The following is a 16,156-nucleotide window of genomic DNA, read 5'->3' as shown; positions in this document are numbered from 1 at the left end:
AGAGTACACAACTGCCAAGTTATCCAGTTACAGGCCAGTCTTGGATAACCACTTTGTTCTGCAAAAGTTAAACAGTATATGAAATTGTAATAAACATAAGATTTCTGACAACCCCAGCCTGATGCATTATGGGACCTGCAGAGCTGATTTCAAAAGACACAAATAGGGAGTATGAAAACTAAACTGCTTTGGGTTGTGAGTCCAAACCAAGACTGACCAAAAAGTCTCCCTCCTAGAACTGGGTAACTTGTCAGCATTCCTTTATACTTTCATAGTAAGTGACGGCAGATCCTGAATGGTCCATCCAGTCTGCCCAACAGTCACATTCATTATCAATTCAAGATTAAAATCAACAATGAATACTTTATCATGGTCTTTCTTTAGTGTTTCTGGGACATAGACCGTAGAAGTGCACCTGGCTCTGTCCTTATGTTCCAGCTACTGGCGTTGCCGTCAAAGCTCACTCCAATGTATTTGAATCTGTCATGTCATTTACAGGACACAGACCGTAATAGTCTGCCCAGCACTGCCCTCACATTCCAAATTACTGGATTCTCCATCAAAGCCCTCTCCAGCCCATCCTAAACTGGATTGCTATAGACCATACAAGCCAGCCCAGCACCGGCCTTAGTTTTTACAGCCAGAGTTGCCATCTAAACACCACTTGACATACCATGCATTTTCTAATTAGAGATCCACTGTGCTCATCCCACACCTTTTTGAATTCCGCCACCATTCTCCACTGCCTGCCTCGGGAGGGCATTCCAGGCATCAACCACCCTCTCCGTGAAAAATAATTTTCTGATATTACTCAGTCTACCACCCCTCAACCTCAATTCATGTCCTCTAGTTTTATCATTTTCCCTTCTCTGGAATATATTTGTTTCTATATTAATACCTTTCAAGTATTTAAATGTCTGTATCATATCTCCCCTGGCCCTTCTGTCCTCTAGGGTATACATATCAGGTCTTCCACTCTTTTCTCATACGTCTTTTGGGGCAAGCTCCATACCGTTTTTGTCACCTTCCTCTAGACCATGTCAAAGATACGGCCTCCACAACTGAACACATACTTCGTGGGGCCTCACCAAAGACTTGTACAGGGGCATCTGTTGGTTATGCCTCTCGCTATACAGCCTAGCATCCTTCTGGTTACAGCCACCACCTTGTCACACTGTTTCGTCACCTTCAGATCCTCAGATACTATTGCCCCAATGTCCTTCTCCCTGTCTGTTCAGATCAGCCTCTCACCACCTAACACATACAGCTCCCTTGGATTTCTGTTCCCTAAGTGCATCATCACTGTGTTCTCTTTGCAATTAATTTTAATTGCCAAACATTAGACTATTCTTCTAACTTGCATGCTTATAGGAATGGTTTTAGTGATGGCATAAACCATCAAAGAGAAGGTAGAGAACCTCCCTGCAGTAAAAGCTATTAACATATTTCTCAGTTCTTTGATTTATTGCAATAAATCATGTCTTGGTAACTTTCCACTAGTATTTCCATTATATCTTGTTGGGAATGATGCATTTGCAGAGTTTCTCTGCATAGTCAGAATTGTAAGTAGTAGCCAAAGGATTTTTGATCCTCAGTCCTTTGGGAATCTTATAATTTCAGTTTTGTAACCATAATTTGTTTCGCTCTTCAGGACATTCTTTTCATCCTGTGCCTGTTGGAAAAACTGTTGATCACACTTTCGATATGGTTTCATTGATCTACTTTGAGAATTCCCATCTATTTGTTATATGCCATTCTTGTGCTGTGTATATAGTGTTGAAGGTATTTCTCACCCATGCATCTCCATTTACAGAAAGATATTGTCTGTTCTTCAGTCCTGCTGACTCATCAGCACCTCATGCTATTAGCTTGCGACTGAGCAAATGAAAATCCCCTGGAGCTAATTCTTAGTGGCACTAAAGAGAACAATTTCACAGCTAGTGTGATGGTGATAATTGCTTCATTGTAACAGCTAATAATGAGATTGCCTGTCTGGTCAGGCAACTGGCTGAGCAGGGCAAAAAGACGGGGAACAGAGTGAAACTTGTCTATGAAGACAGCAAGCCTGGATCCTAGTGCAAGGGGACGGTGAATATGTTTGGAAGGGACTCCTATTTGAGTGAAGAGTATTGAATAAAGTAGTGTTGGTGCATGTCAGTCCAGATAAATCTATAGCAACAAAGGACAACCAGCAAGTTGTAGACTCTACACTTTTATGGAAGAGCATTCCAGACATCCACTATCCTTTCTGTGAAAAAGTATTTCCGGATATTTTAAATTCTCCCCCCCCCCCCCCCCCCCCCCCCCCCCCCCCCTCTCGCAACTTCATTTCATGCCCTCTAGTTCTGTAGCCTTCCCATTTTTGGGAAAAGGTTTGTTCATCAAGTATTTAAATGTCTGTATCATATCTCACCTATCCCACCTTTCCTCCAGGGCATACATATTCAAGCCTCTCTTCATACATCTTTCAGTGTAGAGGTATTCTAATTTGTTTGCTTTCCTCTGAATAGCTTTGAGTCTTTTTATATCTTTGGCAAGATAGAGCCTCCAGAACTGAACTTACAGGGCCTTACCAAATGACTTGTATAGAGGCATTATCACATCGTTTCTGCTGGTTATTCTCTTCCCTATGAAATCAAGCATCCTTCTGGCCTTAGCCACTGCCTTGTCATGTTGTTTCGCCACCTTGAGATCCTCAAACACTATCACTCCAAGGTCCTTTTCCTACTGCATGCACATCAACCTCTTCCCTCCTATCACATACAGTTCCTTTGAATTTCTAAACCCCAAAAGCATCACTCCATACATTTCTTCACATTAAAGCTTAACTGCCTTAGCCCAAGCTTTTAATTTTTGTAGATAGTTTATCATGCTTGTCACTCCCTCTGGGGTGCCCATTCTGTTGCTAATCTTTGCATATTCTGCAAAAAAAGGCATATTTTTTCTTCTAACCCTTCAGCAATATACTCACAAAAATATTGAACAGAGAGCCAGATGCACTAAACCTTAACGACCCTCTAACAACCCTTTAACGAAGGAAATTCCTAACGGTTGCATGCATTAAAGGCCTTTTTCTGACGACGCAAGCAGCTAACGAAAACGGAATACAAAAGAGTAACTACCATTGTAATGTGGGCGATTTGGGATGCACTAACAATACCGATGATCACACCGAATCATTTACCACGACATATTAACTTATGGTCAGAGCAGTCGTAAGGCCTGAGCTGTCATCTCCCTGCTTCCCCTGCACCTTAAAATTCCAAGCTGGCATGTTGAAAAACAAAATAAAGAATAGAAACATGTGGCTCCCCGCTTCCCTCTGCATACAATACAAATGAAGCGAAAACAAAATCAAAAAAGGACTGGGAGGGGGCAAGGGCGCTTGTCTGGAGCGTCCTGTATGGACGGCCTTGCCCCAGCCCCCCCCCCCCCCCGAGGTCACCACTGCTCCCCGCTTCCACTTGTATAAAATAAAAAATTAAAACAAAACTAAAAAGTTTAGCAGCCCCGGTCCCCCTCCCTTCCTGTCTCTCTCTGTACTCCTCCTCCCATTGCTCCGCCTCCCGGCATCCTCCGCTCCTGTGCCCCGTCCCCCTGAGCTCGTCGCTGCCGCTCCCCCATCTACCGGACCCCCCCCCTCCGCTTTACCGGCCCGCGCAGCGCCTCACCTCTGTGTGAAGGCGCTGCACGGGATGGAACAGCTGATCGGCGATCACTGCTGCCTCCTCCGATGTCTCTCTGTTCTTCATGGGCCCGCCCTCCTCTGACGTTAGTTACCTACGTAGATAACTAATGTCAGAGGAGGGCGGGCCCAGGAAGAACAGAGAGACGTTGGAGGAGGCAGCAGTGATCGCCGATCAGCTGTTCCATCCCGTGCAGCGCCTTCACACGGAGGCGAGAGGCGCTGCGCGGGCCGGTAAAGCAGAGGGGGAGGTCTGGTAGAAGGGGGGAGCGGCGGCGACGAGATCAGGGGTGGGGCACAGGGGTGGAGGATGCCAGGAGGCGGAGCTATGGGAGGAGTTCAGAGAGAGACAGGAAGGGAGGGGGACCGGGGCTGCTAAACTTTTTAGTTTTGTTTTCTTATTTTATACGAGCGGAAGTGGGGAGCAGCGGCAACCTCGGGGGGGGGGGGCAAGGCCGTCCATACTGGACGCTTCTGACGCGCGCCTTTTCCCCCTCCAGATCCTTTTTTGATGTATGTTTATTTTTGTATTGATGCAGGGGAAAGCGGGGAGCCACGTGTTTGTGTTTTTTTTCTTGTTGCTGTTTTGGACGTTTGTGGCATGCGCAGAGCAGCCAGCATAACTCTTGGCTGCTCTGCGCATGCTTTAGGGGCCGATTACCGACGAGGATTACGAATCTTTGATACATTGTAGTGTTCAAAACCGCACCGAACATGTGCGACTTGTTTTTTTTGGTGCATGCTTCGTTTTTTTCAAATTCGTTAAGGACTTTAACGTTTTAGATTTTTTTACGTATTGTTGATGCATCTGGGCCAGAATTAGCCCCAGTACTGATTCTTGAGTCCTCCACTACTCACCTTTTTTCTGAGCGAGTTCAAGTTGCCACCTTTTGTCACCTGCCGGAGGATGTTGTAACAGCGGTTAATGTATCTGGGTTTAAAAAAGGTTTGGACAAATTCCTGGAGGAAAAGTCCATTGTCTACTATTGAGACATACATGGGAAGCAATTGCTTGCCCTGGGATTTGTAGTAGGAGTGTTACCACGATTTGGGTTTCTGCCAGGTACTTGTGACCTGGCTTGGCCACTGTTTGGAAAACAGGATACTGGGTTAGATGGATCATTGATCTGACCCAGTATGGCTACTGTTATGTTATGTTCAGTTTACCACCCAGTTCCCATCCTCATGCTTGTTAGTTTATTTATGAGCCTCCTATTAGCAGGGGCAGCCCAACCATTAGGCCACCTGAGGCAGGGGCCTCAGGTGGCACTGTTCAGGGAGCAGCATCTCCCCCTTCCACCTTCTTTCTTCATATTCCAGAAGCTAATGGCAGCAGCAATTCCCATACGCTTCCCTGATGCCACCTGCCTCTTCTTTTTACTGCGGCTGCTTCTCTGATATAACTTCCTGTTTTATTCAGAGGCAGCCGCAGTAGAGAAGAGGCCAGTGCCAGCAGCAGGGCAGTATATGGTAATTGCTTCTGGCGGCAGCTTGTGGAACATGAGAAACAGTATCAAAGGCTTTGCTGAAATCTATACCTCCAGTGCCTGTTCTGGATCCAGTTCTTTTGTCGCCCAGTTAAAAAAAAAAAATCAGATTCATATGGCATGATCTACCTTTGGCAAAGCTGTTTGCGCCTTGCCTCATATCTTGCAACCCTTTGGGTTGTAGAAAGTTTGCTATCTTTTCCTTCAGCAATGTTTCCATTATCTTTCCCACCACCAAGCTTAAGGCTTACCAGACTGTAGTTTCCCACCTCTTCTCTGTTCCCAGGTTTGTGAAGACAGATCACATCAGCCTATCTCCAAACTCATGGAACTTCCCTGTCCCATATATATATATATATATATATATATATATATATATATATATATATACACACACACACACACACACACGTGTGTAAATACCAAAATGCCACCTAAGCGCTACTCTGAAAATACCAAACTTACCTAGCAGATATTTGCAAGGAGCCCATACAGGTCCTGCCACATACAGGTTAGGCACATTGGACCCAGTATTCAGCTGCAGCAGTCAGCACACTGCTGTTCACCGCCAGTGCTGTGCCTGGAAATTCAATGCTGGGCCATGTCCAAGATTCAGCATTGAATTTCGGGGTTTGCAGAGCTGGTTGCACCATAGTTGGTTAAGTCCAATATTCAGCACTTAGCCCACCCATGGGACACCACTTGCAGTAACCAGTTAACTGCCACCGAAAATGATTGATTTGCCCCAAACAAGTAATTTAACAAGCCAGGAGCCGTTTCTGGCCAGTTAAATCACGTTGAACATTGACCTGTTTGATACTGGGTTACACTAGTATTCTATAACAAAATCCAGGCGCATAAAATAGGCTCTAACCGTGCACCCGTGCAACGCCTAAACAGAGGTGCCCAGTCATAGAAATGCCCGTTTTATGACTACGTAATGCAATATTGCTCCCTTATTAAAATTTTAAAAATTCTAATATTTAGATTTCAATCAATTCATAACTCTAGCAAAATATATCAGATATATATATATATAAGGAAAAAAAGAGGTGAAGAAGAGCCCTGTGAGGTGTCAGAGTGGGTCAACGTTATTTAAACATGGTCCCTATCCTTTTACAGTTACTTCAGTTTAGGCTGGAAAGCCTGAACTCTGAATCCCAGAATAGTTTAAGAAGGAAGCAAATGTGCAACCATCTTGGCCACTCTTGAGTTTGCATAAGCTGTCATGAAACGGGTGAGGCTTCACACAACTAATAAATGTCTCCAGTGGACATTTTGCATGTTCAAAATATGGCCAGGGGTGGGCACCTTACTGGCTAGCCAAGTACAGGACGATAAATTGTAGACTCCAGTGGGCCTTGAAGAAATCTCCCTGTGGTTGCTGTAGGCAGCAGCAAAGTAGTGGAAATACTGCTTTTGGGCAGCAAAGGGAACCCTTCCCAAATCGACAGTCCACATCTTGCTTTGAAAACTTGTAAGCCTGCAGGCATTTTGAGCATGCGACTTCCCAGTTTAAATTTGGTTTCTTTCCTGGTTCTGAGCTCCTATGTTGACAATAGAATATGGATTAGAACACAGAGAAGATGAAGGGATAAAAATAAAAACCCAAGAACTATGCATATGGAAAGTTTCTGTGGTGTAGCATTTAGAAATTCCAATAAGGACATCTGCACTTTAGGTTCTAAGCAGTACCACCTCCCAGCGCTTTCTGTGTCAGTCTGGAATCTGGTGCCACCATCCCAAGTTTCCAGGTGGGAACATGTTAAGAGGAATGCTAAAGGGTGGTGTTTATCTTGAACAATTATTTTAGCTTTTTTTTTTTTTTACTGAGAAGAGAAACAGAGAGTGGTTTGTTTATGCATGGAATTATGTCAGTTTACCTTGTTAGGTGGGGGGGGGGGGGGGGGGGTGGAAGAGTCCCTATTCCTTTTTTTTAAAGAAATAAAGTTTGTGTTTATTGCCATTGTTTTGGTTTTTTGAAAGAAAACATCCATTATTAATGTAACATTTTATGAACCACTTACTAATAAAAGGGGAACATCCATTTGTACTGAGTAGCCTGTGATGGTACTTATTTCCTCTAATTCTGCTGGTTAATGTTCTGTAAAATACTGAAAATCTGACAACAGTAAGATCATGACAGAACCCAACATATAATTTTATTTACTGTCTAGATCAGAAGGTAGCTCCTCTAGAAGAAACGTGCATGAAAATTTAACCAATTTTTCCCAGTGGTTTCTGTAATGCCCACTTGAAAATTGAACTCTAAAAACAGTTAAATACCACTGCTATGACCCTTCTGTTTTTCTTAAATTTCATGAGAACATCTTATCTGCCTTCATATGTGTAGAGAATTGATCATTGGTGGGTCCTTCACCTTCTAATCTCCTCATCCATTTATCTTAAATGATGTTCTGATCCTGGACCTCCCACATCCATCTGCAAGTGCTTCTCAGTTCTACCCTGCAGAACCTTCTGCTATTGCATTGTACTGGTTTGTCCATTATGGTATTTGTCTTTACATAAAATAAATACTAATTAACATGGAATGCTTCATTAAGAAGCTCAAACGTGTTTTCGTATCAGATGCGAAAGCTTGTTTTATATAGAATACAATTAAAATTGTGAGGTCCAGATTGGGATGTGCTCACTTCTGGCAGGACGTTATAAAGACCTTCTGAAAAATAAATATAAGGATGTGCAGGAGTGCCTGTGTGAGATAAGCCATTTTACAAATATTGTAGCTCGGTCACCCAGGACCCAGCCAGGCTCGACCCTGCTTAGCTGCCTTCTTCTTCACACGGCTGCTGCCTCCCTCCACAGCAATCTGGCTGCTTTGAGCCTCAGCTCCAGGCCCTGAGAACTTCCAGGACTCCTTCATCCCTCCGTTCCTTTCACAGAGGCACATTCAAAGCACAAGGTTTATAAGTAAGGGCTTTTATTTTCTTGCTTCAGGTCAACATAAACACCCAGGCACACCTTAACTCCAGGTTGTTTAGGGCTTGCTACCCAAAGCACAAGTCAGGTTCAAAACAGTCCATATAATTTCACTTCACTTGACCTAAGATTACTTCTCTTAGGGAAACAGTACATTATCCGAAAGAAAACACAGTAGCTTAGTAGGTTGCAGCCCAGACCTTTTCAGTAGGAAACAGTTTACACAGTTTTTCTTGCACCTCCTTACAGCACAGTTACACAGCTTGGTTCCGGCTGGGGTTTCAATTGTGTGGAGCCCTCTTTCTCTCCCTGGGCTGCACCTGTTCCCTCTTTAGTAGAGATCTTCCCCAGCGCCTCAGCCTCTCTCCTCCGGTCTTCCACCAGTCTCTCCAAGGCACAGCTAGCCACCCTCTTACAGCAGCTTTTCGGGTTTGAGCCAGAGCTCCAATCTCCATCTGTTCCTCCTCTAGTCCTTCAGTAATCTCCATTTTATCCTCCTCGTCAACATCCCCCGCCTCCAATCTCTCCAGCTGGCCCTCATCACCTTCCTCAGAGACCATTTCCCAATCTTCTATCTCCTCCCCTAACTCTTGCACAGCTGGGTGGGGAAGAGAAGGATTCTGGGACTGGTAGTTCCTCCCCTTCTTCCTTAACCCAGCCAACCACTCTGCCTCTGGTAGCCCAGCTTTCTGAATGTGGGTGTTGTGCACATGAATCTGCCCTGTTGGGATTCCCCGGCTCCCTGCACCCCCTTTCTTTGTGCCTTCCCGGATCCCCTTTCACCTGCACTCTCACAATATGTATGTGGAAAAAATAAATAGCACAAAATTGGCTGCTTCCTTGTAGAAGTGGCAATTTTGCACAAACCTATGGTGGTTCATTTTGGGAGCTCTAGTCACATTTTGGACATGCACAAGCCAACATTTAAACGTGTTACATACACATCTAAATCCCAATTTTAGATAGCCAGAATATACATGTTCAAAATTGAAATACAGTACAGTCTCAATTATCCGACATAAAGGGGACTGGCAGTCGGATAATACAGAAAATAAAGGTAACCCCTCAACCGTGGGGGGGGGGGGGGGGGAGTCGGATATGCTGGATGGTCAGATTACTGAAGGTTGGATAATTGAGACTGTATTGCACATGGGTTGTAGCAAGTGGGGAGTGTTTTAGGCTGGACTCAGGTGGGCCATTTCAGAAGGAGAAATCAGGTATATGTCCCCCAACATCAACATCTGGATTTACACCTGCTTCTCTGGACGTCTAGGTTAGTGAAATTTGCTATTTTGTAGTGCTCTACTGGTGGAATTAGGAATGGATCCCCCTTAATCCCCCAGTATTTGATATCCTTTGCCAGTATTGCTTTTCACAGAAGGGGACATGGGCCCCAATGCTCAAAACTCCGACTTGAACAGCACTGAAAAAAAAACTCCCTAATGTTCATCATATGCAAATCATCTGTGTGCTGTTAGCATTGAGCATTAGGAAGTTAAGGGAAGGATTATGCCTGGGGCATGTGCACAGCTCTTATGCTCATGCTTAGTCAAGCTGGGGAGCAGGGAGCCCTGCATGGCCAGGGAGAAAAGGCTCCAGTGCGGCAGAGGTTTGAGGTGAGTGGAGCTTCCATGGGCAGAGGGAGCTGCATCGCTACCAGCCTTCAACACACTGGCTGGAGCTGACATCATGTTTCCTGGATAAGGCTAACTCCATTCTCCTGTGCTCTGGACATTAAGTGGGGATGAATTGTCTTAATTGGATTTGTGGAGCGTGTGTTGCTGAAAGAGCTATCTGAATCAACAGGGCACTGCTGGGTTTATCACTGGTTCAAGCCTAAAAATGCTTCTCTGCCTCTTCAGACACCCTAACGCCAGCGCCGAGCAGTGTGCTGTTCTCTGAGCATCGCAGAGAATAGGAAATGACCTCATGTACATCCTTTTGACTACATTAGCATGCTACTTGCACTGATCTTTGCCAAACTCATTTCCCACGCTATAGACCTCTGTGCACTGGTTAATGAGGGTGCTAATCCAGCACTAACGGCTTTTAGCGCCTGCGTTTGCTTCTGAACATCAGGGCCATGGGGCTCTGTGACAGTTTGTAAAACAGAGACATGACATGAATATGTATGTTTTGAAATACAATAAGGAAGGCTTTTTGCTGATGAAAAGAAGATTGTTTGAACTGTTCAGATCTGTAAATCAAACATACTACTACTAAACATTTCTAAAGCGCTACTAGGGTCACGCAGCGCTGTACAATTTTTAAACAATATTTTTAACAAGGAAGGACGGTCCCTGCTCAAAGGAGCTTACAATCTAAAGGACAATTATGCAGTAAATCAAATGGGGCAGTATAGGTTTCCAGAATAGAGGTAGGTGGTTATGTGCCGAAAGCTACAGTGAAGAGGTGGGCTTTAAGCAAAGACTTGAAGATGGGCAGGGAGGGGGCTTGGCATATGGGCACAGGAAGTTTATTCCAAGCATAGGGTGAGGTGAGACAGAAAGGGTGGAGCCTGGAGTTGGCGGTGGTGGAGAAGGGTACCGATAGGAGGGATTTGTCCTAGGAGCGGAGGCATAGGCGTAGTTTGACTGTTTCATTTGGGGGGGGGGGGCAAAGGAAGGGGCGGTGCATATTAGCATATTCATTTGCATATATGTATATGCAAATTATGCTAATATGGAGGAAGGAAGGGAGCAAGAGCTGGCTTTTTTGGGAATAACCAGTGTTCGTTTGCCAATGGATAGCCACTGAATCAGAGAGGCAGGGTTTGGCGACAGGCAGTGGTGTGCTGGCAAATGTTTAACAACAGGCTCCTCCCCCAGTCCCCCTCTGCGCCCCCCCCACCCCAAATTGCAGAGCTGGCTATAGCCGGGGAGAGAGCCGGGGGGGGGTATAAATAAGTAAATATAAACTTTTAATGTTGAGCACCTGATTCTCAAAGTGAACATATTGCAAACACTATAATGAAAATAAAATGATTTTTTTCTACCTTTGTTGTCTGGTGACTGTTTTTCTGATCATGCTGGTGCAGTATCTGATTCTGCTGCTATCTGTCCTCTTAACTCCGTTTCCAGGGCTTCCTTTCCATTTATTTCTTTCTTCCTTTCTTCTTCATTTCTGGTCCTCAGCTTCTGCCTATTTTCTTCATCCATGTGCAGTTTTTTCTCCTCTCTTCCTTTTCCCTCATCTCATCTCCTTCCTCACTCTTTCTCCCCTCCATCCATGTCCAGCATTTCTTTTCTCTCCCCTGCCCTCCATCCACCCAGTCCAACAGGGACCCTCCTCTTCCCTGTCCCCATACCCAGTGGCCCTCCTTTCCCCTGCCCTCCATCCTCAGTCCAGTAGTGACCCTCCTCTCCCCTGCCCCCATGCCCAGTGGCCCTCCTTTCCCTGCCCTCCATCCACTCAGTCCAGCAGTGACCCTCTCTCCCCTGCCACCCATACCCAGTGGCCTCCTTTCCCCTGCCCTCCATCCACCCACTCAGCAGTGACCCTCCTCTCCCCTGCCCCCATACCAGTGGCCCTCCTTTCCCCTGCCCTCCATCCACTTAGTCCAGTAGTGACCCTCCTCTCCCCTGCCCCCATGCCCAGTGGCCCTCCTTTCCCCTGCCCTCCATCACCCAGTCCAGCAGTGACCCTCCTCTCCCATGCCCCCATACCCAGTGGCCCTCTTTTCCCTACCCTCCATCCACTCAGTCCAGTAGTGACCCTCCTCTCCCCTGCCCCATACCCAGTGGCCCTCCTTTCCCTACCCTCCATCCACTTAGTCCAGTAGTGACCCTCCTTCCCCTGCCCCCATGCCCAGTGGCCCTCCTTTCCCTGCCCTCCATCCACCCAGTCCAGCAGTGACCCTCCTCTCCCCTGCCCCCATACCAGTGGCCCTCTTTTCCCCTGCCCTCCATCCACTCAGTCCAGCAGTACCCTCCTCTCCCCTGCCCCCATATCCAGTGGCCCTCCTTTCCCCTGCCCTCCATCCCCTTAGTCCAGTAGTGACCCTCCTCTCCCTGCCCCCATGCCCAGTGGCCCTCCTTTCCCCTGCCCTCCATCCACCCAGTCCAGCAGTGACCCTCCTCTCCCCTCCCTTCATTCCGCCCTCTCCCCGTTCCTTCCCCCCCCCCCAGCGAGCCAGTTCTCCTCCCTCCCTCCGGATCCGTCCCTCACCAACGATCTTCGAATTTTTCACCTGCCCGGCCCGCTAGCGCTGACTCTCCACTGCCGGTTCACGCTTCAAAATGGCCGCCGAGACTTCTCGCGAGGCCGCCTCTGAAAGTCTCGGCGGCCATTTTTAAAGCGCGAACCAGCAGGGGACGAGAGCGCTAGCGCCTAGCGGGCAGGCAAAGGATTTGAAGATCAGGTCGGTGAGGGACGGATATGGAGGGAGGGAGGAGAGCCGGCTCACGGGGGGGGCCAGGGGTGGAGGAGAAGGAACGGGGAGAGGGTGGGGTGAAGGGAGAGCTGCCTGTTGCCGGCCCTGCGTTTGAGGGGGGCATTGCCCCCCCTCGCCCCCCCAGTCTACGCCCATGACGGAGGTTACGGGTAGGAACATACGGGGAGATGAGAGTAGAGAGGTAATGAGGGGCTGCAGATTGAGTGCATTTGTAGGTTAGAAGGAGAAGCTTGAACTGTATACGGTATCTGATCGGGAGCCAGTGAAGTGACTTGAGGAGAGGGGTGACATGATTTTTTTAGCTCTTGAGGCTTTTTCCTTCCTTTTATAAACATTTTCATATTGTGGATTTTTGTTGATTTGTTTGTTACGCAACGTCACTTAGGATCTCTTGTATACGAGCCGGTGCTGAAAGATCAGTTATGATTGTAATAGTTGCACCAGTGTTGGCTAAACCTTCTGCTTTATAAATGGTTTATATTATGTTTCTTTTATTTTTAATTATGCAGTGCTCAGTGTTTGCTATTGTGCCAGATTACCGTGAAATACGATTTCAGCCAGCAGCACAACAACCCTTAACCATCACAGCACTGTTCCTTCCTACCTGCCTTCCATATTGAAAAAAACTTACAGCTATTGACCTCAGTCTTAATAGTGTATAGAGAAGTCAGCTTATCTTTGAAGGCATGTTTAAGTGCATTGGTGGGTCTTGTTGTGTTGTAGCTGATCAAACCTCACCCTAGTGTTGGCGTGATCTGTGTTTTAATGGGTGGAATGCACGGGTCATGGGTGTTTCTATAATCTATGCGCATTGTTATAGAATACACCCAGTCTATGTCTAATTTAGATGTCAGAATTTACACCCAGTGTTACTTGGTGTTAACTGTCCTGCGACTAAACTTAGTCATATGGACAGGCGCTCAATGTATTCTATAAACCGTGAGGAAATTTAGTCGTTTTCTAAAAAGTATGCTTAAATTTAGGCATATTTATAGAGTACACCTAGGCATATTTTATTTTGGTGCTGATTTTTTTTTTAGGCATGATATATAGAATCTGGCCCTTAGCACTGTTTAGTAAAAGGGCCCCTAAATTTACTGAAGCCAATCCTTTAAATAATATAACCATTGTCAATCCTGTAACTTAAGCCTGATGATTTTCAATATGAGAGATAAAAGAAGTGGGAAAAGTAAACTGTCCACTTGCTGGAGATAGAAATATAATGACTTTCTGGGGAGCTACCTTTCCTATATCGCTGTGTTCAAGTCAGTAATCTCTATCTCCACCTGCTGGAAGACAGACACAACCCACTAGTTTCTGGATTAATCTGCTGATGATGATAACGAACTTGCAATTATTGTTTTACTTGCAGTTTATGAGACCGACTCATTTGCTGCCATTTCTAGCATCACAGCCTGCCAGACATACCTGGCCTGCAGGGTTGCTGTGTTTTTGCTTTGACTTCAATCATATTACCCATTTTCCAATCCTGGTACCATCTTTTTTCGGATGTGCAACCACGTTTGTGACTCGCTGCACCGCCATTTGCTCGTGAAGAGAAGGAATTGTGCTTTATCTTCTAGGGTGTTAACTACCCAACACCAGATATACCATTGGAAGACTCCTGAAGAAGGCGCTATGGTGCCGAAACACGGCTGTGTTGAGTCAACCATTTGCAATAAATATCATTGTTTAATTAAATTATACGTCTCCCCCATTGTTTGGATAGAGCCTATCTTCCCCACCCCTCCCCTGTTCCCTCCTACTTGTTTCATGGGGATCAAGTGCACCTCCACACTCTGTGTGGTTTTTCTCTGGCCCAATCCTGGTACCCCCAGCACTCATCCTTGCAACACTACTTGTAAGTTCTCTACGTGAATGATTCATTTTTTTCCTGCCTGAAAATGTCACACTCCTCACCATCTTTTCTTTTTACTTTAATTTTTATTAGAAAACCAGCCAACAATTACAGTACAACTTCCAGGCACCATGTATTTTAACACAGTAAAAAACAGTGGTTCTCTGTGCCCAGACCTTACCTTGACAACAGAGTGCATCTATCATGAAAGCTCTGAAGTAACTACTCATAAGCCTGTACACTGACATATAAACAAACCAACGCCTCCCCTCCTTTAACAAACCAACAGTAGCCTAGTGGTTAATACAGCAGACTTTGATCCTGGGGAACTGGGTCCGATTCCCATTGCAGCTCCTTGTGACTCTGGGCAAATCACTTAACCCTCCATTGCCCCAGGTACAAATAAGTACCTGTATATAATATGTAAACTGCTTTGAATGTAGTTGCAAAAAACACAGAAAGGTGATATATCAAGTCCCATTTCCCTTCCTCCTATTTCAGATTCTATATGAATATTGCTAGTGGAGGAGTAGCCTAGTGGTTAGTGCAACAGACTTTGATCCTGCATAACTGGGTTTGATTCCCACTACAGCTCCTTGTGACTCTGGGCAAGTCACATAACCCTCCAATGTCGCAGGTACAAATAAGTACCTATAAACCACTTTGAATGTAGTTGCAAAAACCACAGAAAGTTGGTATATCAAGGCCCATTCTTCCACCCCCTACAGATTTGATACACATCTAAAATATTTGGGCATGTTCTGGAACTGCAACAGGCTAAATTACAGAAGAGATGCATCCCATAGTAAGATATCAGAGGTGTCTACCATAGTTCCTCGAAACAACTTGATGCTTTTCCAGAACATGGCGACTGGAGGGGGGAGTCCTACTTGGGAGTTGTGGAGGACTGCCATATGTGAAATTCAACTTTTTGACAAAGTTACGAGATCTTTGTAGGCAGGGAGCCACACATATTACTCTTTGGCAGAGGGTGCTGGTGTGATGATGGGCGGGCCACTGTAACTCCGACACTTGGGCATTGGCATTTCTTAAAACAGGATTGGACCTGGATTGGGGGAATTGCTGAGGTCACTTCCTTCACAGAGGTTGTGAAAGCATAAAGTTCTACCATCTTTTCTTTGTAAAGTGCTTTGAACACTGTTTCTACAAAGTCTAGCAGACAAAAATCTTTCCATTTCAAAAGCTTCTTGTTATACAAATTAAACATATAAATTGCGAGTGACCGTACTCACCCGCAATTGCGCAGTAGAGACTTTCCCTCTCTGTCCCGCCCCATGTCAATACGTGATGACGGGGGCGGGACAGAGAGGGAAACTGCACGAAGGGGAGGGAGGGAACCGCCGAGGTCGCTACTGCTCCCCCCCCCAACCGGAGTCACCGCCGCCGCCCCCCTTCCACCTGGTCCGGGCCCTCTCTTCGCAATTCAACTTACAGCGCCGAAAATGCAGCAGGCAGATCAACTGAGCTGCCGTCGGCCTTCCCTGCCTCTGTCCCGCCCTCGCCGATGTTACGTCACACGAGGACGGGACACACGCAGAGAAGGAATGCCAACGGCAGCTCAGCTGATCTGCCTGCTGTGGTTTCGGCGCTGTAAGTTGAATCACGAAGAGAGGGCCTGGGCCGGCGACTCGGGGGGAGGGGTGGTGGCGACCTGGCGAAGAGGGTAGCTGGAAATCTCGCCCGTTTTAACGGGCATAACGGCTAGTCTTTGGTATAAAGGACAATCAACCTGTTTATAAAGTCGCCCCATCACATCATATATATCAGCTAGG

The 16,156-nt window shown here is 46.2% G+C and overlaps 1 long non-coding RNA gene across 1 annotated transcript; it reads left to right on the top strand.

Annotated features, from left to right (window-relative positions):
• Window positions 1-972: 972 nt before the first annotated feature.
• Window positions 973-16,100, top strand: LOC115475697. Its single transcript, XR_003943087.1, has 3 exons — window positions 973-1,111; window positions 2,658-2,667; window positions 16,090-16,100. It is a non-coding gene; the product is annotated as an uncharacterized LOC115475697 (long non-coding RNA).
• The last annotated feature ends 56 nt before the right edge of the window (window positions 16,101-16,156 follow it).

This window comes from Microcaecilia unicolor, chromosome 8 (genome assembly GCF_901765095.1).
Source record: "Microcaecilia unicolor chromosome 8, aMicUni1.1, whole genome shotgun sequence".
Classification (NCBI taxonomy): Eukaryota; Metazoa; Chordata; class Amphibia; order Gymnophiona; family Siphonopidae; genus Microcaecilia; species Microcaecilia unicolor.
The sequence above is the reverse complement of the archived record's forward strand: the minus strand, read 5'-3'. Positions and strand labels throughout refer to the sequence as shown.